Genomic DNA, 25,415 nt, shown 5'->3' on the forward strand with positions numbered 1-25,415 from the left:
ACATGTAGTGTTCCATTATGTGACTATAAGACTTTTTATTTATCCATTCAGATACTTTGATGAACATGTAAGTTGTTTTCAGTTTTGGGCTATTAATAATAATGCTGCCATGAATATTTTCATACATAATTTTTGGTAAAGTTACGTATATGTTTCTTCTGTATGTACCTAGGAGGGGAACTGTGATCACAGGGAATGTGTAATTTTCAGCTTTTATAGACAGTACTAAACAGTTTTCTAAGGTGATAGTCTTAAGTTAGAAGTAGGGGTCAGAAGCAGATCCTGGGATGAGTATTTATGTGTGTGTGACTCTTTAAGGATGAGCTTTCAAGGGAAATGGGTAAAGTAGTGGGGGGAAGGAAGACAGAGAAGAGGAAGAACCCAAGCAAGGGTGTGATTTAAGGCCAAGTCCCATGGAGCAGAGCTTCACTGATCCCACAAGAGGCCTTAGGAATGTCAAATACGCCTCAGAGCTACCCCGACCTGAAGTGACGTTGCTGGGCTTTCACACTCCTTCATCTATTAGTCGTTGACTGAAGGGCTGCCATGGGGGGCATTTCTGGCTCTTTGTCTGTGTGGGCAAAGTGGTCCCAGTAGCATAAGGACCATCCTCTTAAAAAGAGTTGCAGGTGTGGGCAATTGGGGGCAAAACCAGTGAAGGTGGGGGAGGGGAGCAGAAACAAAGGATTGGGAGGTTCTGGGTGGAGCCCTGACCGTATCTGCTACAGTGGTTGTGCCAACCTACACTCCCAGCAGCAGCCACATCCTTGTCAACACTTTATGTGTCTGTCTTTTTCAATTTAGCCCTTCTGGGAAGTCAACAACCATTTAACAATGAAAAACATTTTAGGAAAGTAGAACTAGAAAGAGACTTCCTTAGATAGAGTTTATAAACCAAAACCCAACAGCAAATATCATATTTAATGCAAAAATTTTAGAATTCCCTTTAGAATCAAGAAGAAATTAAGAATGACCTTGCCCGATGCCAGATTTTACATGGTATTGAAGATTTGGAAAATACCATCAGATAGGAAAAGGAATGAAAGTTATAAGAATAGGAAGGAGGGGATAAAACTCTATTTATAGATGATTTTCTACATAGAAAACACAACAGAATCAACAGAAAATAATTAAATCTAATATGAACAGTCATTGGGGTTGCTAGATACAAGGTCAATTTACAATAATCAATAGCATTTATTTTCAACATCAATAACCATTGAAAAATACAATATAAAATAAGATATTCACAATAGTTATAAAGACTATAAATTATCTAACAATTGATGGGGGGCCGGCCCAGTGGCACAAGTGGTTAAGTGTTCGCGCTCTGCTGCCGCAGCCCGGGGTTTGCCGGTTCGGATCCCGGGTGCGCACCGATGCACTGCTTGGCAAGCCGTGCTGTGGCAGCGTCCCATATAAAGTGGAGGAAGATGGGGGCTGGCCCGGTGGTGCAAGTGGTTAAGCGCACGCGCTCCGCTGCGGCGGCCTTGGGTTTACCAGTTCCAATCCCGGGCACACACCAACGCACCGCTTGTTAAGCCATGCTGTGGCAGCATCCCATACAAAGTAGAGGAAGATGGGCACAGATGTTAGCCCAGGGTCAGTCTTCCTCAGCAAAAAAAAAAAAAAAAAAAAAAATTAATGGAGATTATACAAAATATCAATAGAGAAAAATGTAAAAATAAAAGACTTAAAACATCTAAATAGATACTCATGACTGGATAAATTAACTTCATAGAGGTGTAAATATTCTATTAATCTGTCAAGTCAATACAATCCTAACAAAAATTCTAGCTTGATATTCTGAAGACTTTAATGGAATTATTTTTAAATTTATAGAGAAGAAGTATTCATAAATAATTAAGATGATTTTGGGAAAGAAGAGCAAGGAAGAGGATTTACCCTACTATTTAGAAGAGGTATTGCAAGGTTACCATAATAAAAACAGTGTGATACTGGTGTAAAAATAGGCAAATAGACCACTGGGACAGAGTAGAGATGGCTCAGGGGCAAACCCATGCGAACATGATATGATGAAAGACACATAAATCAAGAAGTAGAGAGTACTTATAGTACTGACTACCTACCTTAACCCATATATAATTGGGAAATCCAGTTGCACTGAAGATCTAAATGTGAAAAGTAAAACCATAAAGCCAATGGAAGAAATAATAGGAGAGTAATATGACGAACAAGCTCATACCTCTTAAAAAAGAACAGATTGTTCACAGAAAAGGAAATACAAATGCCTCTTAAATATAGAAAAAGACTTTAAACTTCACTCAAGTTAAGAGAAGATTAAGTTAAAACTATAATGAATACAATTTTTTTCTCTTATCAGATTGGCAAAGATGCCAAAGTTCAATAAGGGTTAAGTTGCAGACAACAGAATCTACCTAGCTGGTTTAAGCAGAAATGTTTTAATACAGGGAATTAGGTGCTTACAAGATAGTTCAGAGAGCTGTAGAAGAACCTAGGTCAGTTTTCCAGGAAAAATTCCCAGCCCCCAGAATCACTCTGCCAAGATGGAGAAGACCATGCAGAATAACATGAAAACCCGCCACTGTTGCTGCAGAAATTGCCGAATCAGGAAACCACTTAGTGAGTTAAAAAGCTGCCACTACAGCTGCTGGCTCTAGTACCCCATCCAAACGGATGTCTCATGATTTGCCTCTCTACTCCTACACTCCAGATTCAAACCAAAGTCTTATGTAGTGTGTCTGATTGGTGGAACTTGAGCCATCTCTGGAGCCCTAGCTGCCAGGGTATCTGGGGGGTGTCGTTTTTAGTTCCCTAATCTTGGTGGACTAGAAGGGGGCAGGAATGGAGGCTGAAGGGCCTCCAATGGATCCACCATTGGCTGTCTCATGCATCACTGGAGGAGGGTGCCTTTGCAGGTCTGCAGGAAACCGGTGGGCCCTGGGCTTGGGTACTTGTGAAGGGGTGAGTTTGTCTCTTCTCATCACTCTGGCACAAATACAGAGCTTTACCTTTCTTTGAACATAAATGTTGCATTTGTGGAAATCTGCCAAAATGCACTTCTTGCCAGAAACTTTCTGTTACTTGCTCCTGAGCCTGGAAAGATATGAGGGGTTACAACAACAGAATTGCAGAAACAGCCAAGGCAATCCCATTGCATGGACACATGCTCCTATTATCTCTGTTCCTTATGGGAAAAAATAACAAAGGTGGAGAGAACCCTGGATTGAGCCAGGAGTCCTAGGTTCCAGTCCAGCCTCTGTTTATTTCCCCAGGGCGAGGAATAACTTTTCCTTTCTGGGCCTCGTGAGATGGGGGCCAGGACTAGTGTTTCCCCTACATGTTAAAGCCACGGTCTTGTTGTGAATGGACTCAGGGAATTGTATTAAACGAAATATAAAAGCAGAATTGCTCTGGTCTAGTTGAGGGGAGCCCTGACTTTCTGCTCTTCTCAGCTTCTGCGGTGGGTTTGAGGAAGCTCTGCAGAGCACAGCTTGAAAGCCATGGGACTGACCACTTTCCAAGGAGACTTTCAGGCCTCAGGGATTGTCTGTGTCTTTCTTGCAGCCAAGATTTCAAAGGCCAATTCCATCAGCGGCAGCAACAGAAAACAACCACCAACCAACACGCCAAATAGTACCCAGTTCCATGCATGTAAGAGAGGACTTTGCTCTAGATCCTTGGGTATGGAAACCATCATTTTGTTTTATTTCTCTAAATTGAACGAAATCAGGTTCTTGGAGATGTGTACCCTCAGTCATTATTGGAGGTCCCTGCTCCTGTCTGGGAATTCCTATGAGTATCCCAGCCTTGCTGGGGCCAGAGAACCCAGCTCTTCTCAGCTGCCTCCCAAGTGCTCACTGCTTTCTGGTTCCACTATCCAGCGCTTAGAGATGCCCAGTTTGTGCCTCGCAGCCAGTGCCCAGTCCACCACTGCCAGAGAGGCTGCATTTCTAGAGTCTTGACTCTCTGGGAGTACTGCAGCCAAATGGAGCATGGGTCTCTGCTCTTGCAGAAGCCCCCAAACTCCTGGGGCAAAGCTAACCTATACCCTCCCCCTCAATCACCCACCTCCATCCCTCCCTCATCTCTCTCTGCCCCCACTCCAGCTTAACCACCTGGTTTAATAGGCCTGGCTCCCCGAAATAAGGCAGGGTAGAGGCTGACTTCAGGGTACCTAGAAATTTCAGTTTTGGACCCTGAAATAGCCTCAAGCTTTCATGACCCTCAAGGAAGAAATGCCACACCTTGGAGTATCAGGATCTGTTCTGTGAGAGAGGAGAGTGAGTTGCGGCGGTGAATGGTGAGACCCAGGGTTTATACTTTCTTTCTTCAAAATAGCTCATGAGAGAAAATTGGACTAAAATATATGGCTAAATGTGCTTTGAAAAAATATTTGTAAAATAAAGCAAAGATTAAAGAATAAAATAAAAATCTCCCATAATTCCACTGCCAGGAAATAACCTGCTTGGTAACATTTTGCTGTGTTTCCTCCCAATTTTGTTCTAGGCAAATTCTTCTATCATTAAGATCATACTTTATATGCACTTTTGAAAACTTTTCTCTGTATTTTAAAATATTATATGTGTTTTTATAAGTTAAAATTCGTCTTTCACCATTTAACAAATGTTCATTGGGTTCTTACAGTGTAGGTGCTGGGAGTTCAGTAGAGAGCAATAGTCCCCACTGTCCTTCCAGTGGCTTACAGTCCTGAGTCAGGCAGAGCTCGTTGGGGAGCTGGGGGGTCACCGGCATAAAGGTGGGCAGGGGCGTGAGGGTTCTCCCGGAGTCAGTTCCTCCCCTGAAGTCAATGCAAAATTACATGTGTGTGTGTATTTTTTTCTGAATGGAAGACTCACAGCTTTCATCAGATTTTCAAAGGATCCTGCAAAGGCAAGTACTACTGATTGATGTGGCGGTGAAGTTGTGGGCCGGAATACAAGGGTCCGGGGAGAGGGTGGAGAGGAACACGCGGGGAACAGGCAGTGGAAAAGGAGATGAGGAAGGCAATTGAGAAGGATGGGTTGAAGAAGTAGGAGGAACACCAAGCCTCATCACACATCCAGCATGAAAAAGGTGTCCAGGAAGTGAAGGAGTGGGACAACTTCAAGAAAATTCAGATTAAACAAAGGACGGAAAGGTGCTTGGATTCCACCTGTGCTGTTACTCAGCAAGTTTCTCCTCTGGACATCCCCTGAGCCTCGAGGATCCTCCTAGGCACCAAGATTGTTTGCCCAGAAATTGAATAAGCCAATTTCTCATCGGTCAAAAGTCACAACTTCTGTCCCAGGACATGCAGCAGCAGTGTCTCGTCAGAACCTGCGATTTCACAGCCGGTGCCTGTCGAGATGAGTGTATGGTTTCCCCACAATATTTTTGTGACTTTTCCAGTAGCTATCCTTTAGCCATGGATTGCATTTTTAGTTCAGAAGCTTGTTCTGGCAATAGGACCTAGTGTCCCTTCTGGTCCTCAGTGTCCCATGAAGTAACTCTCTCTTAGCATAAACTTAATCAAAGTGGCAGCCTCATTTTTCTTTTCATTTTTATGATGCTTGTAGGTCACCTTTGATCAACCAGGGCCTAGGACTGAACTCCAGCTGTTCCTAGGGATCTGGTGTCCTTCTTTGAACAGGTTGATAAATCCCTAAATTTAAAATGGGCTTTGGAAAAATATGCACAATAAATACTTAATTCAAACTGGGACTCAGGCATCAAATGTATTTACCTGGGCAGTGAAATATTTAAATGCCCTGTTGTTAAGCTGCTGGTGTGTGTGGATGACATACATATTCATGTTGATCAAGAAAAAAAAGACCCCAAGCACTTCAAATTGATTGTTTACCTGAGCCTTGAAGAGTGAAGACAGTTGAGCACAACCTCTGTGAGCTTCTGGAATTGTCTCTATAGATGCACTAAAGTGATGCATTTCATAATGTCTTTTCACTGAGTCCACCTGCTCAGGGTGAGGGGAGGACTGATGGAGAGGAAGTTTTTGCATGATGGGGAAGTCAAGTGGCTCAAATTAGTGCTGGAGCTTTGAACTGGTTCAAGATTAACCTTAATTATTAACCTTCTTTAATATTTCAGAGTGTCTATAATAAAAGAAGCATGGTGCATTTAACTTACACTTATGCAGGCAGACATTGTCAGACTTGAAAAGGACTTAGATCATCTTGGGCGACCGGTGGTTCACAGCTTTTGTCTCCTCCAGGATCCCAGAGGGACACCGCAGTTTCTCTCAGTAGCTGTGCTCTTGAAGACAGTGGTTCTCATAGTTGAAGGGTGGGACTGAGATGCAGGGAGGGGTTGCGTAGGAGTAACAAAGTCTCCAGTGTTGTGTTGAGTTTGAAAAATGCCTTGTTTAGGAGATCCTAAATTTAAAAAATTCATTCAGAATAAATTCATCATTTATTTTATTTATTCATGTTTCTCAGTCCACAAAGAAACAAGAGGCCAGTGACTCCCTCGTTGATATCTTCATCATGAACCCCTTCCCTGAATCCAAACGCATAGCATATGTCTAACAAGCATCTCAAAATTATTTTGGCTGAAGCAGGACTCTTGGTTTATTCTCTGCGCTCATTCCATCGACTCCTCCGTGAGTACTCACCACTGCGGGGAAGGAGGCCACAGTCTGCATTAGAGACTGGAAGGATGGTGCCCACGCCAGTGCTGGTGAAACATTTGCTAACACCACCACCGGTGGTATTTCAAAACGTAGATAATTGCCCAAGTAACTAAACACGCTTAGTTTAAAGGGAAGAGTCCATAAAGCAGAATGTTAGTAGGGTGTGTTGGGTGCTGTTGGCTGAAAATGAACGAGAATAGAGTCGAGAAATCTGGGGACTTGTACACTTGGATGAAGCAATTCCTTCTCAATTCCAAACAGTAAAAATTAACATTGAGAAATGCTTGAGCACAAAAGGCAGTTAAAACTCAGATTTGTAGCAGGAACCAAAATAAGGGTTTGCTCATCACATCCATTGTTTAAACATCTGAGTGGATGAAGATAATGACCAATAAATCCTTTTAGTCAGGCAAAATAGCCCATGGAAAGAGAATGTGCATCTAGATACCTGAAATTAAAGAGAGAGAGAGAAAGAGAGAGAGCGACAGAGGCATTTTTTGAGAACTCTGCAGGGACAATGTCACATGGAGGTGAGTAGAATTAAATCGGTAAGAAGCTGACTACGTTTTCAGGTTTTTGAGGGAGATCTACTGTCAAAGAAATCAAATGTCTGGACCAAAATGGTTTGTAACTGAGACTTAAAGTGATCTTTGGACCTCCAACCTTCTACAGAAAGAAGGTGGAATGAGATGCTCAGTCCTAATGAAAGGACATGTTCTCTAGTGCCCTCCTCAGGTGTGGCTATGAGAACAACAGAAAAGGAGGATCTTTCCCAAAAGGCAGAACCAAGGGCCCTGGAATCACGGCCTGTGAAGCCTCACCTCCAGAACAGAATTAGGATCTAATTAAGGAACATTCCCTTTCCTGGGTGGGAGTTCCCCTTCAGCCGACCCAGCAGGATTTCAGAATCCAACCGGCCAGTGTGGCGTGTGTCTCCCATTCTTTTCCTTTCCTAGTGGAAGCGTGTGTTTTGGTTGCCCCATACCTGTTCCTCTACTCTGTGTGTAGTGAGGGAGGGAAGACAGCTTTTATTCTGGGTTCATTGGTCTCAGATCAGGAGCAGCATGTCTGGACTCAATGCACAGGCGGCCTTGCATTATTGCCTGGTGTAGAGACCCCTGCAGGAGCCTGTACTTGGAGTCTGACACCCAACCTGAAGGAGCTGCTGGGTTGTCTCAGACACTCGCAGCATATGGTCTATATGTGACCCTTGTATAAATGAGTGAAGAACTGAGTGAACAAATGACTTGATGATTGGATTTATTGCAGCCGGCTCCAGGGCTCTATGCCCCCTCACAGGGGTCCCAGGAAGGACTTACATCTGAGGAGGAAGCGGAGTAGACAACATTGCTGGGCACAGAGACTGGAGGAGGTGGATCTGAGAGGGAGGTGTGGCTGGTGGGTGCTGGTTTGCATTGTCCAGGGGAGGCAGCACAGGGGTCCCCGTGGGGAGAGGACTACTGTCTTTGGGTCAAGCAAGGTTCACAAGCCTATCACCTTTGCTTCCCTGCAGTACTAGACTCTTCAAAAGGTCCCAGCAATGATCTAACTAGGAACAGGGAGCAGCTTCCCAGCCACAGATGTGTGACAAGTGGAAGGGTGGACTAGGGGCTGCAGGAAGGGAAGGACCTTCAAAGATGCTCCTTAGGGCAAAGTCGTGACTCTGCCCATGGTGTATGGACCCATCCTCCTGACTTTTGTGTGACACCCGTCTGTCCTGTGGGATGACTCCGCCAGAGTGGTACATTCTGGGTGATTCCCATACCATGTGACTCACACCAAAATGACTGACACACTGGGGTGACTGACACACTGGGGTGACTCACCCAAGCTCTCTCCTCACAGAAGTCGTCGGAGCCCCATTTTGCTGTGTGTGAAGCACTGTCTTTTCTCGGTTGAAGCTCAGTGATGGAATGGTGGCCACCACTCCCAGGCTGGGCGAGCACCTGACCGCAGCCTGGACGGTTTTGGACCGGCCCACTTCATTTTCGTTGGGTCCTGGCATTAGTAGCACTGGAAGGAACTTTGGGAAAAGCATTGTCTGGGCCTGAAATATCCATTTGGATTAAAACCCAACCAAGGAAAGACACCCAGGCTAACGGTCCTGACCCACAGGCCTCCCCACTCAGGTACGGAGTATTTTGTAAAGTCCCAGAGACCCTCAGGGAGAGGCCCTATGATGATTTATCAAGTGAGCACTCCAGCAGCCACATCCCATGGGAAGCTTGTGGGATGGAGAGCCGGGAGGAGGCACTGCCCAGGGCACTGGAGCCACAGCCATCTTTCCTCCCTGGGACTCATCTCGTCTCCCCTGCCCAGGGCCCCACCTGCTCTGTCCCGTGGGTTCCTGCCCCCTGGGTGTCAGAGACGCCCCCTCACTCAGTCTTGTGGGCTTGGCTCTAATAAGTTCCCATTCTCAGGAAACTCCCAGATCAGGCGGTACCTGGCTGAGCTGTAGAGTCAGGCAACCTGGGCTCGTGGTCCTGAATGCCCCTCATCCAGCTGGATGGAGGCCCTGCATGGTCACTTAGGCCCTCTGAGCCTCATTTGCCCCATCTGTAAACTATAAGGTTGTGGGAGGATTCTGGGTAAAGTGCTGAATACAGAGCAGACACTCAGTAAATGCCCCAGGAAAGAGGAATGTGAGAGGTGTTAAAGGCCCTACACTAGGGGATTCCCACCTTAGGGGATGTGGGCCTTGGGCTCAGTTTGTCGCCAATGCCCTGGAAACCTGGGCTGAGTACATCTGTGCATGGCGAGTGTTGCAACAGCCCCGGGAGCCTCTGGAGCTCTGAGGCTTTGTGATTTGGGGGTAACTGTCCCCAGGCCTCATCCCATGGCCTCCAGCCCAGGGTCTCCAGGCTTTGACAAGGACCCTGAAAGGCAGAAGGCAGAAGGTAGAGGGTGGCAGGACCCTGAGGGAGGTGGTCTTGGCTCCTTCACCCCCCTCTCAGGGCCCGGCAGAGACCCTGGCCTCCAGTCTTGGTGAATGTTCATTGATGAGAGAATAACGTTGCTCTCAGGGGCTATAGAGATGCTCCAAAAGACCTGATAACTCTGGAGGACTTGGCTGAGAATGGGCTCCTCTAGAACTTTTCTGAAGCTCTACCCTCCTCTTCCAGTCTGGGAAACTTCTTGAAATAAGTTCTTTAAGTTTATAATCCACAACAAGGACCTCCAGGAGCTCAGCTGGGCAGCTGCAGAGATTCAAGGACTCATTTGTTTGCAGAGGTTTGCCAAGTTCATCCAGGTGGGGGACTGTGCTGTGAGCCATGGGTCCACCGCCTCTAGGGGAAGAGGGGGCTCTCCATGGGCTCCAGCCTGAGATGGGGAGCACAGGGCTGAGGGAGCTGGAGGAGGGGCTCTGCACACAGGTTTCCTGGGGAGGTGAGTCACAAAGCTGAGCTTGAGTCACCAAGATTTCAGAAGAATTATCCAGGGGATGGCGAGGGAGGAAGAGAAGAGGTGGAGAAGAGGGACTTGGCAGAGGAAAGGAGGCGTGTCTGAACATGAAGCTGCTGAGTGTGGGTGCACCTCTGTGTGCACATGTGCACGCGTGTGTGTGTGAAAGTGGGGTCTTGGGGTGGGAGGCGGCGAAATTGGCAGGCGGGGAGGCTCCAGTGTTGGGCAGGGGCCTGGATTGATGGGCAGGGGCTATGTCTGTCTTGTTTTCTGGCGTGTCCCCTGTGCCCAGCTTGTTCAACAGTATCTGTGGATGAAGAAATGGGAGGATTGGGTGTTTTCCAGACCCTGGGGAGCCATAGAAGACCCCTTTGTTGGCTGCATGGTCACTTAGGCCCTCTGAGCCTCATGCAGTGGGGAGCATGGAGATAGCCTACACTTTCCCAGAAGCCACTCTCCCTCAGCCCATGACCCCGCTCATCCATGAGCCTTCCCAGATGCAGAGGGCCCCACGTGGGGCAAGAAGCCGGGGTTTTTATCAAAGGCCCACCCTCCTGCCAGGCTCTGGCTGCTACCTGGGCAGGGAGAGGGCAGCAGGAGGCCAGAAGTACAGAGGACAGGCAGTGAGGGGCCAGGAGAAGGTCCATCCAGGCAGGATCTTTTAATTTGCAATTGACAGAAACCCAATTAAATTGTCTTAGCGACAAAAGGGAGTGCATTGGATCCTAAAACTGGAAGTCCAAGACAAGATGGCTCAGGCAAGGCCAAGTCCAGAGGCTTGGAGGATGTCACCAGCAGAATCTTCACACTTGGAGGCCTGGCCTTGCTCTGGGCACACTCCTCTCGAGCAGGTGGCACAGAGGGGCCCACAGCACAGCCCTAATGGGTTCTTAGCACCTGTGACCTCTTCACCTAGTCATCCATAGAGATCCGCCCAGAAGATCCTGATTGGCCATGTATCAGCCCTGCCACAGTGGCGACCAGTCTGATTGGCCAACCCAGGTCACATTGCTGTGCAGGCAAGAAGGCAGTTGGTGAAGAGCAGTGCCTGGAGGCTGGGAGAGGAAGTGCCTCAGGCAGACAGAAACCCCAGGTGGGCCCACGCTTTGGGACAGGACCCTCAGAAGCATGGTCACGTCCTTTAGAAAATGGAACACAGGACTTGGGGACGTTTCCATGTTTTCAAGACCTGGGAAATGTGTATTTAAAGGCAAACAGGGAAGCTTGATCATGTAGAGATGTCCTTCTATCTAGCAATACACTCAGAGAGAAGAGGAACGCATGATTTGCGGGCAGAAGAGAAAGAAACTGAGCTGAGAAACAAACAGAAAATTCAGATTTTCTAAAAAGGTCCAGAAGTGAACAGTGAGTAAAAACACCCCATGTGACCTGAGAAATGTCCCCAGAGCCCAGCAGTCCCAAGACCACAATTTAGAAGTCCCCACTCTAGAACTGCGATTTCCAGCACTTAATGTTAAGCACCGAGTTTGAGCTTGCATTTTGCAAATCATTTCCTCCGTTATTTTCTTTTCCACAGAGATGCAGGGAGTTGCCCTCCTTCTGCGGTATCTTATGGTGGCTGGTTTCCTTCCATCTTTTTAAGATAATGCATTTCCATTTAGCTTGTGCTGTCTTCTGGGATTAATTAGTGACTGCACAAGTTACACAAGGTGTAGGTGGCCAGCACCTCTTGACAGACGGCAGCTGGAGAAAAATGGGAAATGATTGCAGAGATGGTAATTATGATTTTCTGGTTGTCAGAAGTTTATGGAATGCCTCCAGGGTTGAAGATCCCCCTAAGTTCTTGGGGCCCCAGAGCCCTGTGGCTGGGCAGCACCATGCATCCTCCTTCCAAACCCTGGCTGGAAATGGCATTTCCTGTTCCATGGAAGGTGAGGGGAAAAAAAGAAAAAGAAAAGAAAGTTGATTTATATGCAAGACTCCTGCTCTATAATTATGGTCTAGAATTAATTGAATACCCTGTAGCTTTTTGTACTGTATATGCTAATGATGACCAAAAATGGATTCTCCTCTATATTTCTTTATTAACTTATCTTAAAGTGACATATTGTGAATAACAACCTCCTGTACTGCTGGCCTAGGCAACTTTATAATTTGCAATTCAAGCTGTTTATTCTATTCAATTTGTTTAGGTAATTTATTTTTCTAGGAAGGAAAAAAAAAAGACCTAAATTATAGGAACCAACAGTCCCTGTTGCTGGGAAGTGCTGGGATCTGGAGTGAATAAATATTCCTGAAATGAGATGATCATGACCTTGTGTGGGGAGCTCGGTGAGTGGACCTGCAAGTTTTATGTTATGGGCGATATTGAATTAATTTAATTCTGGAATATCAGTGCTCTGCCTGGTAATTAGCCCTGTGGAGGTTTCTCTGGGTACGAGCTCCAGTGACGGGCAGGGTCATGCCCCGGGCCCACATCACCGCCTCGCAGAAGTGGACACTGACCCAGGGTGGCCAGTCCCTCTGGGATGACAGTCTAGGGGTTCTCACCTTGTCCTCTCACTGTTCCAGCCCCCTCTCCCCTGAGAGGTAGATGCAGGGGTCAGGTCGAGGGAGGTCAATATAGCATCTTATTTCTTGCCATATTACACTGTATTGTGATTTTATTACATAATCTACTTATTAGTTCTCGGCTATGGGAAAAGTTAACCTTTTATGTCCTGCTCTGGGGGCATCTTAGCACCTGGTCCCCAAATCAGATAGTTTCTGCCCAAGCCGCAGCTGCCCTCCCTCAGGGGGTCCAGCCTTGCTAAAAGCAGGACAGAAGAGACTTCCTCTGCAGGCTCTGGTCACACCCCTGGACCCACGAGCCCCCAGTTTTTCCCTGGGGGAGGAGGGGTGAGGCTCTGGCCAGCAGTCTCTCCTTTTGTCCCCACAGTGAGCATTTTAAGCCTTCTCCAGGCCTATAGCTCCCGCTTCTTTATGTTACTCCCCTTGTCTCAGCTCATGGTGGACTACCCTTCTGCTGGGTAGCTGGAAGACTTTATCAGACAGAGATTCCCTGCTCCCCCAGCGAGTTAACAAATTGACCCGTGTCCCTACTCTTCCCTTCTCCTCTCCTTCCTCGGCCTCCCTGCCTCCCTCCCTCCCTTCTTCCTCAGCGGAGATGCCCCGCTGCTCAGTGCCAGACCCTCCACCTTCTGCTCCTCTGCAGCCCTTCCTGCCTCCCCGGGGCCTGACTCCTCCACTCCATCCCTTCTCCGTCCCCCACAGCATTTAAATCCACTCAAACCCACTAACATTTAGAAAATTCTGCTTTGACTCATCTGTCTCCAGCTACCACCCTCCATCTGGCCTCCATTTCACCGCTGTGGTGTTTCTCTTCTCCTGTCTTTGCTTTCATCCATCGAAGTTGGCGCCTGGCCTCATCCCTCCACTAAAACGCTCTGGCCAAGGGCCTACGTGGCCTCCTGACTGTTGAACGGGCCATTCTCAGTCCTCCTCTTATTGAGGCCTCAGCTTTTGTCCCTCTGAGAGCGGAGTACAGCATAGTAGTTAGGAGATGGGGTCACAACCTCTCTGTGCCTCAGTTTTGTCATCTGCAGAAAGAGATAATAATAGCACACATGGAGTGCTTAGAATACTATCCGGCATCTCGTAAGCACTCAGTAACTGCTCTGTTATGATTACTGACCACTCTCTCCTAAACTGCATACTTGTGCACTGTCTCCTGGACGTATCTGGATTCTGATCTTTCCTCGTCAATGCTGAGTTCCTCACCTTCCCCAGGCGCCTCCTTCTGCAGCGTTCTCTCTCTTCGTGAATGGATCCATTGGACGCAAGGCTGCCAAAGCCAGAAGCCTAGGTCTGGCTCTTGACCCTGCCTTCTCCTTTAGCACCCAGGGCTGATCAGTAACAAACCCCCTTCTAGAACTTTCTTACTATTTGTCAACTCTGTCTACTCTTCTTCATCTTCACTGCCAGTACCTGAGAGCACACGGCCACTGTGTCCTGACCCGCCTCTTGATTTTGTCAGGAGAGAGGGAGAATTTCCCTCTGCCCTTTTCCTTAAGGTTCTTATGGCTGGCCAAATAATCAACAAGACAGGTTAGCAGGAGAAAATAATACCAAGTTTAATAACATGTATACATGGGAGAAACTCAGAAATGAGCAACTCGTCCCTCTGTCTAAGCTGCTTGCTTACGTATTATAGCTAAAGGCGAGGAAGGTATTGGGGGTGGGTAATGGTCTGGGACTCCAGAGGGCAAGAAGACAATTCTTTTCAGGGTCATCTATAGATAATGTGGTCAGGGAGAGACAGAGTTTTTTGATAAAACGGGGCTTGGTGACCCTCCCATTGTAACATCTATTTTACATTATCATTACAGCCATCATGATAGAAGATCTGTTCCAGGAAGGAGCCACCATGTCAAATTCTTTAGGCAGTTAGTGGGGGAGGTCAAATGTCCCTCAGAGAAAACAATCAAGGTAAAGAGATCTATTTCAGGGAGGCCAAATCTTGATCTCCCACAAATTCAAATCCGTTTTCTGGAGTGGCCTTTCTGGAAACAGACGCATGATTGTGCCGGTGTGCTGCGAGAACTCTTCAGCGGCACCCGCTGCTCCTGAGAGGAAGGAGACATTCTCTGGAGGCCGTGCAAGGCTCCGTGTGACATCCCTCTCTGCTTCTGCAGCCTCAGGCTGCTCCATTGTCCCTCACACCTGCCCTGGGTGTAGCCACCCTGAGCTGTTTGCAGTCACTGAACATACCTTGTTGTTGGAAATGTGACTCAGACCTGGCGTGAAAATACAATAGACCCAGCCGAGACACACCCAAAGAAAGTAGGATCAGAGAGAACACCTGCACTGGCCCTGTTTTATGGAGACTTCCTGGAGGCCCCACACACTATCTCCACAATTTGTGGAACTCACCGTCAGGCTCGCTTCTGCCTGCAAGGGAAGCGAGGAAGGGTGACTGTGCGCCAGCGAAAAGTCAGAGTTGTTATGAGTGGAAACTCATAACAGGCGCTCTCGGCCTGGTCCATGGGTCCTGCCAGGTGACTGTTTGGGGGCCTGTCCCCGGTGCATGGAGCACCAGGGCTGGGACCTCTTACTGCGGTTCCTGCACCTATGTGCCCTGACCCACTTCCCATGTCCACCGGGCGCAGGCTCCTTCCCCTCAGACGTTCTCTGGGTCCTCTCCTGATGGCCCTGCCCTACTCCCCAGGGAAGGACCCCCATCTGGCCCGCGGGAAGGCGTCTGGCTTCAGATGTTTGTGTTGGGTGGGAGTCAGGTCTGGCCCCTACGCTTCCCCAAGGGGTTCTCATGAAGCCCCTTTCACTTGGCTTGAGGTGAAGGAAGAAAAAAATGCAGCAGCACTTCAAAACAAGTCCTTCTCTAGAGAAATCTTCCAAATCTCTCATCTCTCTCACTCCATCTCCTGGGCCCCCCTTATGCACCTACCTTGAGGTGAGCGATGGCTGTTGATTGCTGAGTTCCCCTTCCTGAAGGAGTGCTGCACAGAAGGGGGGAGCTATAAGCCTGCGGGATGGACCGGTCACGGCTGGGACAGCCTCCCCAGGTTCTAGGAGTCGCGCTCTGTTGTTTCCTCAGCCAGCAGCCAGCGGCCAGCACAGGAGGGAGAGGGACTGAGTTAGACCCTGGACCGTCTGAAGTACCCTTGTTAGTGGTGGAACATGGCCACAGGCGCAGCCCCGGTCAGGCCCTGCTGCTGGGCTCAAGGAATTCAGGGAATCCGGTGGAAACAGAGTGCAAGCTGCAAATGCAATTTAAAATTTCCTCATAGCCACATTAACAAAGAAGTAAAAAGAAACAGGCGAAATCAATTGTAATGATATATTTTATTTAACCCAATATATCAAAAATTTTATTTCAACTTGTCATAAATATAAAAGTTATTAATGAGATATTTTACATATACGTATATGCATATTTTGCACTAAGTATCTAAATCCAGCGTGTGTCTACACTCACGGCACATCTCCGTGCACCATGTCACACTCCAGGCTCATCAGCCGTTGTGTCTAGTGGTGTGGGTCTGGCTGGCCAGCTTCTAGATTTTGCTCGTGAGAGGAGCCTCATGCCCTGGTCTCCGTTCCGTGGGCTCTAAGGGAGGCAGTGCGGCCCACAGGCTGGTTGGGAGCAGTGACGTAGGTAAGTGTGCGTGGTAACATTGAGACAGTCACTAAGGTGGTTCTTTGTCAGATTTTTGTTGTATTTGTTTCCGTCCTGTGTGCTCCCTCCACGGGCTCTTTGTTGCCTCCAGGCAACAGAAAATAGAAGCCACAATCACTGAGAGAGAACAGAGATGTCAGTTGCATTTCTAAATATTAATAGCTACATTTTTTTGAGTGATTCTTCAGTGCTTGATACTTCTGAGTACTTTACTGTATTACCTCATGATTATTATCCTCATTTTATAGATGTGGACGTTGAAACACAGAAAGGTTCACCAATTTACCTGAGGTCACACATCAGTTAAGTGGAGGAGATGGAAATTGAAACTTGGCAATCTGGCTTCCTTTCTACACCTCCTATCAAATCTCATAAGACAATCCTCCTTCTTAAATCTCATAAAGACAATCCTCTTTCTGGCTAAAGCACTTCATGTTGAGGGAGAAAAGATTTGTGCAGTTCCTAGCTTTTGGATATCTGAAAAGAGTTCCAAGGGGTAACAGCCCCAAAGATGCTAAGTCTAGACCAGAAAAGGTGTAGAGGAGGGAAGAGGAAGAAGGCATAAAGCGTCCTTTCCCCAGTACAAAGATGAAAGTCAACAGGCTGCAAACTCAAGAGAGTTGAGTGGATAGAAACCCACATGAGTCTGGGGCATCCCAGGGCAAGAGGTGTGAGCTGGGCCACCGGCCTTGGGCACAGGTGTGGATGGGAGTTAGCGGGGGAGGGAGGGGTCTGGGCAGGGGGCGGGAGGCAGCCTCACTAACTTGTGCTCAGCCCCCATGGTAAGGGGCAGCTCGAAGACCCCACCCACCAGGGCAGAATGGAACCCGCCCATGGAGGGCTGGGATTGGGCTGGGGGACTCCAGAGAACGTGGGGTAGCGAAAGGCAGTGGTGAGCTCTGACCATCTCGCCAGAGGCAGCCAGCAGGGGTGATCCCAGGCTGAGCAGAGGCAGATGGCCAAAGGAATGTTCCCTGCTTCCTGAGAGGCATGCAGAGAGCCCAGAGGCCCCGCCCACCAAGCCTAGATGCCACCGTGGGACCTGCAGTGCCTGAGGTTGAGCCTTGTTTTCTGCTGTTAACAGTTAATGGAGATAAGTTTTGGCTCTGCAGCTCCAAGCAAGGTAGGTCACAGGGCCTGCTGGGCTGCGCTGGATGCACGTCCTGTGAAATTGGGGAACGTGGTCCAAGGAGCCTCACGGCATTAAGGGGTGCTGGACCCCGACCCCCACACTTGGGGTGGGCCAGCTCCTGCACTGGAGTCTCACTGGCTGTAGCAGAGAGGTCCCTGTGTAGGGGGGCTGTCTCTGGTCACCCCATCCCCACCCCTGGCTGAAGATGCCCAGAGAGGGAAGGAGAGAGGGAGAGAAGATGAGAGAGAAGGGGGAGAATGAGAATGAATCTTTTTTTTTTTTCTCCTTAAAGGGTCAATCACCCGAATAACACTTGGGCCAGGAGAGGGCAGGAATGGAAGAAAACATTTCTGATGCTTGTTCATCCTGAAACACCTGGGTCAGACTGTTGACTCTGTGGATGCTGCCAGAATTAATCTCAGAGAGAGGCAAGCACAGAGAAATATTCCAACCGAGCGGAACCATCACGAAACATGCACTCCACAGGTCAGGCTCCGAAGTGCGTGTGCATGTGTGTGCGTGCATATGTGCATGTGGGTCCCTTCAGCAACATGACAGCCCTGGGGTCAGGCCCATCCCGTCCTCGCGAGGCTCAGGCAGCACCTGTTTAAGGGGCTGCAGGCACCCCGGGCGCAGACAGAGTGCCCACTGAGCCCTCACACTGCCTGATCTGAGTCTTTCTACCCGCAGAGTGGGCATTGTGATCCTCACTTAAGAGATGAAGAAACCAAGGCTCAGAGAGGTGAAGGAACTTCTCCAGGATCACATGTACTTGGAGGGACAGCCAGGGTTTACCCCACGTTTCTCTGTAAAGTCCATGTGTTTCCTTCTGCCTCACACTGTCATCCCAAGTCCAAAAAGGCAAAGACTCAGAGCCATGTCTATGGTTACATGTGTCCAGGGCTGCAATCCTCGGAAGTGGACAGTCTCTTCATTCAGGAGTTGCTCTGCAGAAGTTGGTTTCCATTTCCTCTGGCTGAGCCAGGGCCAGCGGAGCGTAGGGACGGGGCTTCCGTGTCCTTGCTCTGCTGTGTGCTCTGATGGCTGCGTGTGGCCTGGCTCACAGTAGCTGCTGCTACAAAACAGGCTGCGTTTTAAATCCCCCATAGGCAGCAGGGAGGGCCGGGTGGGGAGCGCGTCCCCCGGGGCTCACAGAGGTGCTGAGGAGTGCCCCCAGTCTTCACCGGGCTGCTGGTGTTGGAGAGCATGAAGGGCTAATTTCATGGCTGATGAAACACTCTGGACACGGGGCTTCACAGACAAATGAGAGCACTGCTCTTCTCCTTTCACTGTGGCATTTATTTTCTCCTTTCCCTGAGAGAGGGACCTGTTCCAGCCTCCCTCAGTCCTGGCCCCTGCAGCTGTGCGAGGGAGGGTCAGGGCTTTTGTGATGCAAGTGCAGGCGCCTGAGGGGTGAAGTAGCTGGTTCAGGGGTGCCTGCACGCCCCCTACGCGGGAGGCAGGGCGGGCCATGCTCCCTGCAGGGAGCAGGCGGGGCTGTGCAGGAGGCTGGTGGGCGGTTCTCGGTAGCTCTGAAGAATGCTCCCTGTCGTCCTGAAGGAGTGTGTCCTGATTGGGTTTGAAACCATGGGACTTGGTCTGATGGAGAAATGATCTCGTCAGCCTGTTTCTCCTCATGGCCTTCCCCAGCCCACTCTGCTTTGCGGCGAATTCTGCAGGATGCAGCTCTCCCATGGCCTGCTCCAGGAGGCCTCCTGGGGTGCTCCGGCCACAGGCGTCTCCTCCTCCCAGAACCCTATCCGAGACCGGCTCTCCTCACTGCTGGCCCTTTCCCACGGCCAGGCTCTGACATGTCAGGAGGTTCTCACTGGGGACACCCCTGTTTGCCCCATAGTGGAGACGAGGAAGCTGAGGTTCTGTCTGTTGGGTGTGGTCTCCACCTGCCAATTGATGGAGCCTGGTGGAGCTGAGTCCAGCACCGATCCGTTCCGGCTCACGTGACTTAATTTCTCACAGGCCATGTTTTTACCTGAGCACCTCGGCATGTTTGGTTTTTCCCTCTAATTACACTAGAAGCTTCTTGGGAGCAGGTAGCATATATTTTTTCTCTTGCACCCTCCCCTAAGTATGAAATGTAGACACACACGTCCATGGAAGAGAGAACATACATACACATACACAACACACAAAGAGCTGCCCACAGATAAACACACACAAGATGTACACAGAATACACACATGAGCCCACAACCACACGGTTGCATATATGGGTCCAAATCCACATGCAAGGCTATGCGTGCGTGCCGTCTGCCTGCAGAGCACACACAAATGTAGTCACTTATGTACACTCCCCGAGACACAGGCCTGATAAGGAAAGAAAGTTGTAAAGGGATTTTGGCAGAGCGCAGGACAGTGACTTGACCAGGGGCCGCCTTGTGCGTCCTGGGCTTGGCTGACATGCGGCTCCTCCACCACCTCCGGGGCTGGCACGCGCGTGCGGCCCGGCTCTGGAATCATGGTCGCTGGCCTGTGCATCAGACCAGTGCCAGGAACTCTCCCAGCCTCAGTGTCCCCTTCTGTCACATGTGGCCAGCCTGCCCTGCTCATGGATGGTTGTGAGCATTAGATGAGAGAACGGACATACAATGTTCGGTTCACAAGAAGCAGAGCTTCCATTTCTCCCTGAACAAGGAGTCTTACTATTCAGAAAGGCGATGGGGAGGCTCGCACGGTGGTCAGCTGGCCAAGAAAGGTGCCTTTGTCGGTCCCAGGCTGGAAAACAGCGGCAGAAATGGGGACTGAGAGATTTTCACAAATTGACATGTAAAAAAATTAAAATTGTATCACTTATTACATTTTTTCCTTATTTTAAAGGTAAGATACAATCCATTTTAAACATTTTAGAAAACACAGAATCATACTAAGAAGAATATTTTTAAAAAGTACTCAGGACCCCCCGCCATGCCTATCCCTGCCCTGTCATCCATTGATTCACTCAACAACCTTTACGAGAATTGACTGTGCTGGTCCTGTTTTAAGCCCTGGGGTCCAGCATGAGCGAGACAGGAAACATGTCCACGACGCAGGTCCTGGGGGAAGAGGGACTGGCCACAGGCAGGCCAGCAGATAAAGAGCTGCTCCTCCTGAGGGCTCTCCTCGCTGTGACTGCAGTTACCTCAAACACAAACACGTGTGTGGGGAACCTGCAGGTTAATATGTGTGTGGACTTCTGGGTGTGTCTGTGAGGTGTGTCCGGGTGAGACTAACACATGACTCCACAGCCTGAGTGAAGCAGACGTCCTCCATGCGGGCGGGCCTCATCCGTCCGCTGAGGGCTTGGGCGCAAGGAAAGGCCCAGCCAGGGAGGCATGCTCTTCTGCCTGACCGGCTCTGGCTGGATTTTGGTCTCTTGCCTTCGGACTCAGACTCGGACTGGAACTTACACCATCGGTTCTGCCGGTTCTCAGGCCCGAGGACTGCAGGCCTTGGCACCTCTTGGCCTCCATGATCACGTGACACGATTCCTCATAGCAATCCTCTATAATAAATAATCTTTATATAATCACCTGAGCTGATTCCTTATCAAAAAAATTTTTATAGGAAATCTATCTGTCCATCTCTCTGTATCTATCATGTATCTATCTATCTATCTATCTATCTATCTATCTATCTACCTATCCATCCATCCATCTACCCATTGATTGGTTCTGCTCCTCTGGAGAACCCTCACTAATGCAGGGAGGAAACTGTCTTTTGAAGGAAACCACTTGGGCAACAGGTGAAGGCCCTGGTTCGTGGGCGTGAAGGAGGGGCCGGGAGCCCTCATGAGTGTCAGGAGCGGGCAGGAGCAGAGCAGCACCACCCACGACAGCCTCCCTGGCCGGTGCCCTGTGTGGCTTGGCCGCATTACATTTGCTCTAAGAGCCCAGGGGCGAGTCTCTTTCCTCTGCAGTGTCTACACTGCAGAAAGGGATGTGCAGTAGCACTGAGTGAAGCCCACACAAACTTATTTCTCTGAGAAGCAGTGAACTCACTCCTCGGAAACATGGAAAGTGCTGGCTCGCACTGTTCCAGGATGGCAAGATGAGTTATTGACATTGGCGTCCTGAGAATGAAGCTCTGAGCACTATCTGGGGCCCAGAGGGGTGGGGTCAGCCACACTTTCTTCCCCAAGGTCAGCAGTGGGGAGTGATGTACAGGTCGGGTCTTGACAGGGCTCTGGAATGTTCGATGCTTCCTTAGCCCATGCAGATGTGGTAAAACAAAGTAGAGAGTGGGGAGTGGAGAGGAGGGAGGGGAGCTCCGCAGACTGGAGACCATCCCAAGAGCTGTGTGACCGAGGGCACGTCTCTTTGCCTTTGCCTGCCTGGGTCACTTGGAGCTGGAGAGACAAAGCTCAGCTGGCCCCACAGCATGTGTGCACCAAGCCCCAACCCATGGGTATTTCCAGCCGCTGTCTCAGCGCCACACACTCCATGGACCTTATGCCTCGGGTCCACAAAATCGCCCTCTGCTCCCAGAAAGCACGGTGCTTTCTAAGCCTCCACTCTTTGTCCATGCTGTTCCCTCAACTCGGAGCTCCCACCCGACTGTCCTCGCTCCTCCTCCCAGCTCCCTCATCTCCTCCTGTCTTCCATATGGTCAAATTCCAGTATTTTTACTTGTGTATGTCCATGTTGCATCCTTACGGAATGGTCCTTGGACCCCAGACTACCTTCAGCAGCCCACTAAACCTTGTGTCTGGTTAGAGTAGCTCTGATCACACCGCATTGCAGCTTCCCCTCTTTTTGGATTTTGTAACTAGACTGTGAGCATCTTGAGAACGGGGGCTATTACTCCCTGGAGCTAAGAGGCGTGCAGTATATAATGGGTGACCTGCACTAACTGACAGATCGGCCTCTGACCCCAAACCCTGTCTATGGGTTGGCATCTGTGACTAAGCCACCTCTCCAGAATCAGTACTGCTGTGTGTGTGTGAGTGTGTGTGTGTGTGTGTGTAGCATTCCTTTGTGTGTGCATGCGTATGAATATGTGATTATGTGGGAACATGTGATTATCTCAAGTGAGTGTGTGCTGGTGAACATGTGTGTTTGTGTGTCAGCTGACGAGTTGTGCAAGTTAGTGTTTCCCTTACAGTAGAATAGGTTTGGTACCATTTCATTCATTAATTCAGCCATCCATCTGTCCATCCATCCATCTACCCATCCGTCCATCCATCCGTCCATCCATCTACCCATCCATCCATCCATCCGTCTTCCATCCATCTATCCATCCATCCATCTATCCATCCATCCACCCGTCTGTCCATCCATCCATCCATCTGTCCACCCACCCATCCATCCATCCATCCATCCATCCATCCATCCATTCATCAGTCTATCCATCCATCCATCCATCCACTCACCCATCCATCCATCCTTCTATCTGTCCATCCATCCATCCATCCATCCAATTATAGCTGAGTCCCTGCTCGATGCTGAACTGTGCTGGGTGCTAGGAAAAGTGCTGTGCATGGGACAGATACCTTCGACCACACTGTTTACATTCTTGGTTTCTAGCTGTGGGTGACTGCAGGTGGTGTGCGGCTACTACCCTGGTGGATTTCATAACCCCAACTCAGCCCTTTGCTGCCCACCCTGGACTCCTGGGGCCAAGAGAGAAGGGAGTGAGTAGCAGGAGGACTCCTGCAAGGACTTCCCACCAGCACATCATCCATCCAGGCACTGAGCACTAGTGTCTCATCCCCATCAGCCTTGGGTCCCCACAAGCCATGCTCTCACCATGTGACACAGCACGTGCCTGGGGCTCCTCGTGGGAACCTTCTGTCCCTTCTTTCCCAGGTAAGTTTGTCTCCGAGAACCTGCTCACTGCTGGCTCCAATCACCTCCTGTCCACCTCTGTGCGCTCTGGCACTGCACACACATACTCTCTGCTTGGAGGGCCCTGACCCTCATGGGACATGTGCAGACACAGCTGATTCTTTAGAACCAGCTTTTATGGACCATCCCTCCGGAAGCCTTGCCTTCCCCTCTGCTCCCCATCAGAGAGCTCCTTACCCCCATTTCTGCAGAGCAAGCCCACATGGTGCACTTGCTGGGCCAACTAGCCATCGTCCTCCACCCGGCGTCCAGAGGCAGGAGCAGCCACGTGCTTCTCCACGTCCACTGCCTGGACTAGAGTGGGTGCTCACACAAGTTCATCTAACTGAGTTAATGCCCATCAGAGCTCAGGGCCACAGCGCTGGTGCTGGGACTGTAGGTGGCTCCAGGCAGGTGAGGGGGCGTGGGGCTCAGAACCTGAGCACATGTCAGACCACACGCTCGCTGTCCTCGTGGAGCTCGAGCACTGGGGTCACTGGCCCGGCGGGGGCCTGTCTCCTGCACGCAACAGCTGTGCGCCTCACACAAGTTACTCAACTTCCTCGTGCTCAGTTTTCTCCCCTTAAAAACGGACATCACAAGACCGTCCTGCAGAGCCACACGGTACAGGGAAGTCCTGTGCTCAGTGAGGTCCTGCACCCTAATGCGTGGCAGTTACTGTCACTAAGAAAGGCGTGCCTCCGGGTTCCCCGGCTCCCCACGTGTCCAGCCGCCCCTCTCTTGTCATGTGCATACATCTTTCCCGTCCTGGCCTTCCACACAAATCATTGGCTCGCTCTTGGATTTCTGTGTTTCTCCTTGAGCAGAAAGGACAAAGCTGATTTAAGTGCAGGGAGTCTGTCAGTGGAGTAGAAGCGAGAAATGAGGATGGAAACAATTACAAATTAAAACCTGTCACTTCTGCAGCATCCGCTGCCTGCCCCCCCACCCGCGCCAGCATGATTAAAGTCAGCTCCCTTCCCAGAGGCCTCCATGGGAGTCGGGCGCATGCCCTCTAGCTTCTGTCCTCTCTGGCATCCGCTGCAGGACAGCTCTCCCCTTCCTCGTGGGACTCACCTGGCAGCATTTGTTCATTCATTCATTCAACAAGTGTTTGTAGAGAGCGTAAAAATGCGTCTGGCTGTGTTCCAGGGCCTGGAGACAGAGCCACCATGAAGACCCGATTTGGCTTGACTGGGGATAGTGACAATTAGGCCCTTTCAAGGCCCAGGTGTTACACAGTACTGGCTGTTAAAACAGGGAGAGCTGTGCAATCCATCTGCAGACACTAAGGTCCAGAGGAAGGCTGGCAGTTTGTGGAAGGCCTGGAGGCAGAGGCCTCGGGCAGGGCAGGGAGGGGACAGAGGGACAGCTGGGAAGAGGAATCCCAGGATAGGTGTGTTGGATGGATGTGGCTGGCAGAATGAAAGATTTATGGGGAGGGGAGTAGCACCAGTGGAAGGAAAAGAGCAGAGCAGGACTGGGGACTGTGCGAGGGAGCCTCCAGACCACAGTGAGATCTGACCAAGTCTCCGCCAGCCCACAGGAGGGGGAAGGGGTTCCACACCACAGGGGTCTGTACAGGCCCTGCCTGTCCCAGGGCTCCTGTCTGTCCTGGCATCCTGTGTGTCCCAGGGTCCTGCCTGTCCTGGGTACTGTCTGTCCTGGGGTCTTGTGTGTCCTGGGGTCCTGTCTGTCTTGGGGTCCTGGGATCCTATCTATCCCGGGGTCCTGCATTGGTGAAATGGCCAGGCCCTCCCACCTCTGCCATGCTTGGTTATTGGTTGGGGGCAGCTGAGAGAAGAGAGTGACCTTGCCTTGGAAGCTGAGAAGACCTGAAGGAATTAGTGTGGGGGCTGCCAGTGAACCCCACTCGTGGCACTGAGTCCTTTCTTGAAGGGGGTCTGAGTGGTGCATATCTGTGTCTGCCACAATAAGAAGTGAGTTTCATTGGGCAAAAAGAGGAGAAGTGCCCCTGCTCCCTTACGGCTCTTGTCCCGGGCCCCAGAAGGTTCTGCAGATGGGTGGATGGGAGGCTAGGCAGGAGCACAGTGGCCGTGCAGCCTGGGGCTGCCCAGAGTCAGGGAGGCGGGACCCCGGGGTCCTCACCCCACTGTGGGGCTCCTGCTGCAGGAGGTACCTGGAGTTCATGGGAAAAAGTCTTGGGTGCCTCCCAGATTCACGGCCTGCCGTGGGGTGCTGGACGGTGGGCTGGTCAGGGAAGCAGGCATCCCAGGGCTCCTGTATAGGTCATGGATGAGGGGACAGGTCTGTGCAGACAAGGCCATCGGGACCT

The 25,415-nt window shown here is 50.1% G+C and overlaps 1 long non-coding RNA gene across 1 annotated transcript; it reads left to right on the forward strand.

The window, feature by feature from the left end:
* Window positions 1–17,099: 17,099 nt before the first annotated feature.
* Window positions 17,100–20,816, forward strand: LOC147916222 (uncharacterized). Its single transcript, XR_015553090.1, has 3 exons — window positions 17,100–17,292; window positions 17,594–17,787; window positions 17,992–20,816. It is a non-coding gene; the product is annotated as an uncharacterized LOC147916222 (long non-coding RNA).
* Window positions 20,817–25,415: the final 4,599 nt, after the last annotated feature.

The sequence above is a fragment of the Ceratotherium simum genome, chromosome 9 (genome assembly GCF_057802395.1).
Source record: "Ceratotherium simum simum isolate JZ-2026a chromosome 9, ASM5780239v1, whole genome shotgun sequence".
NCBI lineage: Eukaryota > Metazoa > Chordata > Mammalia > Perissodactyla > Rhinocerotidae > Ceratotherium > Ceratotherium simum.